This window comes from Piliocolobus tephrosceles, chromosome 12, assembly GCF_002776525.5.
Source record: "Piliocolobus tephrosceles isolate RC106 chromosome 12, ASM277652v3, whole genome shotgun sequence".
In the NCBI taxonomy this organism is placed as follows: Eukaryota; Metazoa; Chordata; class Mammalia; order Primates; family Cercopithecidae; genus Piliocolobus; species Piliocolobus tephrosceles.
Genome location: NC_045445.1, coordinates 111,691,011 through 111,695,925, shown reverse-complemented (window position 1 = coordinate 111,695,925; position 4,915 = coordinate 111,691,011).

Below are 4,915 nucleotides of genomic sequence, written 5' to 3'. Positions count from 1 at the left end.
ACAATACATACATAATCTTAATTTGGGAAAATCTCACTCTTTTTTTATTGTATCCGGTCTTTCTTCTTCTAATTTGGTGATACCCTGTGAACCTGTGTATTGAGTAATCTTCCTAGCTCGCTCTTGCCAAGAGAGCAATACATTCTGCTTGCTCTTATGAGCCCTGGTGGTAGTTCCATTTTTATCTAACACTAATGAACCCTTCTATACATACGCCAATAAGTGATTATTATATAGACAATAGATGATGAATTTTCAGTCATGTTGCATTGAAGAGAGCACAGGGAATTTAGGTAAGTTAATTGGTATTGACGTATATGTTCTAAAAGTGACTTTATCACATGTATAACTAAGAGTCCTGAGAGGATGAATGAACAATCCCTACACTGTTGCTACATGTTCAAAACACATTTTTTTTTTACTTCTTTGCTCTTTTATAAAGGTAACATGAACAAGTTATTCTTGAATTCCGAAGCAGCCCATTGGAATGAATGATGTGGGACAATTTGACCAAGTTCAAGTAGATAATTCTGGCAGTAAATGAAATAATAATTTAATCAATACCACAATTCCATAAAGATGGAATCTTCCATTGGACTTAGAAGATGATCCTGGATTACTTTCTTCACAATAAGAGATTAGAAGTATATGCTATTCAAGGTGATATTTATTCTTTCTATTTAAGCTATCAAGAAGACATAAAGGGCAAAGTCATAGTGTCAAACTCTCCCCTCTCCTGCCCCATCAATTTGTGGACTATTTTAACATTCAAAAGGTTTGAAATTAGATCAGAAGATGAAATTTTTCCTTTGGCCGTCTTTTTTATTTTCAATTTCTTGTAAAAGCTTTTTTTCAGAATGTCCATCTTTACACAGTTATGATTATAACTCCTATGGTAACTTTTAGGGCAAAATCAATAAGACCTCTTAAAATTCTGCAAGAAAGACCAGTTTTCTTTTATTCAATTTTACTCTAATAATACAAAGGCATTGGGAAAGGATTCAGTGAGAATAAACTTACATTGTATACTTTCAGATATTTCTTAGTCCAACACTATGGCTCTTAAATGGCATCAAACCGATTCAGAGACTAAAGCAGTTATGTGGGAAACATACAGTAATTATAAAGAGATCTAACAATGTCCTAATATCCTCAAAATTCTTCCCTAATTCTTAGAAAACAAAGAACATGCTATGTTATGTTGATGTTCATAGTTTCATATTAAAAATGCAGTCTGGAGAAGAAAAAAAAAACTAAGAATGTTTTACTTGGGTTTCTTATTTGAGGATCATGAATTGCCCCTTAGTATGTGAATTCTCTGCAGAATGGAAGATAGGCCTGGCACAGTGACCCACATCTGTAATCCCAGCACATTGGGAGGCGGAGATGGGTGGATCACCTGAGGTCAGGAGATCAAGACCAGCCTGGCCAACATGGCGAAACCCCATCTCGATTGAAAATACAAAACAAAATTAGCTGGGCATGATGGCAGGAGCCTATAATCACAGCTACTCAGGAGGCTGAGGCAGGATAATCCCTTGAACCCGGGAGGCAGAAGTTGTAGTGAGCCGAGATCACGCCATTGCACTCCAGCTTGGGCAACAGAGTGAGACTCAGTCTCAAAAAAAACAAATGAATGAAAGATGAAATTTTTGGGGGGAATCGGACAGTTCCACATGAATCTGACATTGCACTTACACAAAATACATATGCAAATTTGAAAGATGATTGTACAATCTCCGAAGCTGGGTCAAATAGTTATCAATTTACTTACGAGTTTTTGCCTTTTCTTAGAAAACAGATGTTGAGTACCACTCAGAGCTAGTTTCTGTACTCCATCCTAAGATAAAAAGATAAATGAATCCTGATCAAAACTTTCTTGCAAGTGCTTCTTGAATGGTAAAGAAAGCAAGTGTAAGCTGGTAGTTTCCATGCATGTGGAAAGTGCTGTGATTGAGAGCTTGGTGTGGAAGCCCAGAGATAGAAATCTGGCAGAGAAGACAGAATAGGCTTCAAGTTGGAGTTTTCCAACTATAGAAGAGGAGTAACAAGAGAAAACAACTTGAACTGGGAGGAGGAACATGTGAAAACATGGTCAGTCTCAAGAGTAGGAAGAAGTGGCTGAAGTTCAGAAAAACAGTGTAGGGGGTGACGAAAAAGGTGGGAAAAAATGTAAGTAAGAACAGTTGACCTTAAGGTGACTCACATTCTTAGTTCAGAGACTACATGAAATAAAAATGTAAGAAGATGAGCTCAAATTTGAATATACTATTTTTAGGTAAATATATGGCATTTGTATTGAAATGACCATTTAGCAGACAGATATATTTATATGGAACATAGAATAGGCAATTGATTTTGATGTAAATTTTATGACTCATTGGTTAATTATTTGTCAAAAACAAATCTGTACAAGGCAATGCTTAGACAAAGTTTATTAAAAAAATAGTAGTTCTCAAACTTTAATGTGCATTATAATCTGAGTTGATGACAAAATGCAGATTTATAATATTCACATTATCTCATTCTGATTCAGTATTTGTGATGCTAGATCCAAGAATGTATGTTTTAACACATGCTCCAGATGATTCCAAGGTTCACACATTAAGAAAAAATATTGAGTAAGAGAAGCAAGGCATGAAAACAACCTGGAAAAATGAAAACTTTTGAATAGCAACAAGCATAGAAATGAAAAAGAGGTGGTATACACTGAGAAGAAACTAGTTAGAAAGAGATATGTGTGGATCTTCATCCTCAGGTGGGAGTACTCCAGTCTCAGGTGGGAGTTCTCCAGTCAAGGGTGCTGTCCCCACTGAGCCAAACACAGCAAGGCATAGGTCCCAGAGAAAACACTGGACAATGTGGAATAATTACCCACTGGGAATAAAAGCTTAAGGGGAAGCCATGGATTGAATGTCCTTGGCAACTTCTGCCTAGATTTCAGAGGATGTATCAGATAGCTTGGGTGCCCAGGCAGGAGCCTGACACAGGAACAAACTTCACAGAAAGCCTCTCCTAAGGCAGTACCTAGTGAACCCTTGGAAGCAGATCTTCTCCCCTTCAGACCCGAGAATTATAGAGCCACCAGCAGCATGCAACCCCAGCCTGGAAAAGCGATAGGCATTCAACTCCTATTAATGTTAGCAGCCACATGGATTGCACTCAGCAAAGGGAGGGGCTGCCCCTGGCCTTGGGAACCCACCCCTTATACCAGTGTGCCCAAGATGTAGGATATGGTGTTAATGGTGACTATTTTAGAGCTTTAAGATTTAATGCCTATCTTGCTGGGTTTCAACTTATGTGGGGCCTGTTTCCAGTTTCCTTTGGCCTATTTCTCCCTTTTAGAATCATATCTTGGAAGTAAGCAATATGATTTTGATTTTACAGGCTCATAGCTGTAAGGAACTTTCCTTGAGTCTTAGGACTTTGGACTTTGGAATTTTGAATTGATGCTGGAGCATGTTAAGACTTTTGGGGACCATTGGAGACCACTGAGATGAAATGATTGTATTTTGTGTGTGAGAAACAGATGAGATTTAGGGTATCGGGGGCAGAATGCTATGCTTTGGATATTTGACTCTCCAAGTGTTGAAATCTGATCTCAGTATTAGGGATGGGTGCGGAATGGGAGGTGTTTAGGTCATGGGGCAGATCCCTCATGAATGGCTTCATGCAGTCCTTGTGGTAATGAGTGAATTCACTCTCTATTAGTTCTCATGAGAACTTCTTGTTAAAAAGAAGCTGGCACATGCCTTCCCTCTCTCTCTCTCTCACTTCCTCTCTTGCCATGTAATCTGCACATTCTGCCTGTCCTTTACCTTTCACCATGAGTGGAAGTGCTTAAAACCCTCACCAGAAGCAGATGCTGGTGCCGTGATTTTTGTACAGTCAGCAGAACCATGAGCCAAAAACACTTCTTTATATACTACCCAGCCTCAGGTAGTTCTTTATTACAACACAAATGTACTAAGACAAGACTGGAAGAATTTGGAAGACCAGGATAGAAAAACTCTAGATTGATATGAATAGAGCATGAAGGGTGATTCTGGCATAGGCTCAGAAGAGAAGAACCTTAGAGAAAGTCTGAAATGTCTTAGAGATTGCATAATGTATCATGATCAGAATGTTGGTAGATGTATGGATAGTAAAAGTCATTCTGATGAAGTCTCAGACGGAAAGGCGAAAGAAGTATTGGAGATTTGAGTTATGGCCATTCTTTCTATAATGTTACAAATAACTTGGCTGAATTTGTCCCTGGCCAAAGGCTTTATAGAAGGCAGAATTTAAGAGCAATGAAGTATCTTCTGCCACCAATGATAGCTGGTGGCAGAAGAAATTCTAAGTAAAATATGGAAAGACTGCATGACTACTTTTAACCTAACAGAGTAAGATGCAACTAGAGAGAAAGTATTTAAAGATGAAATTTACAACTAAAAGGGAAGAAGAATGGAAAAATTTGGAGAATTCACAGCCTTACCATGTAGAGAGTGAAAAAGGTGTCTTTAGGAAAGCAAACCAAGGATGTGGCCAAGAGACCATTTTCTAAAGAGATTAATATGGATTAAAAGAATCCAGGTGTTATTCACAAAGAGAATGGGAGGATGGCCCTCAAGGTATTTCAGAGATCCTTGAGGCAAGCTATGACCTTGAGGGCAAAATTTCCAGGGAGGCACAAATAAGACCTCAGCATTCACTGCCCTGAGCCACCTCAAGTCTGCTCCCTGCATTCCAGTGCAATGTTCATTGACTTCTCTACCTTTGGTTCAAGTTGTCCCATGTGTGGCTTATGCTGCTGCTCCAGAGAGCACAAAGGGTAAGCCTTGGTGATATGCACATGGTGCTGACTCCAAAGACATGTGGAGTGTATGAGCTGTAAGGCTGTGTGACTTGCACCAAGATTTTAAGTGATGTAACA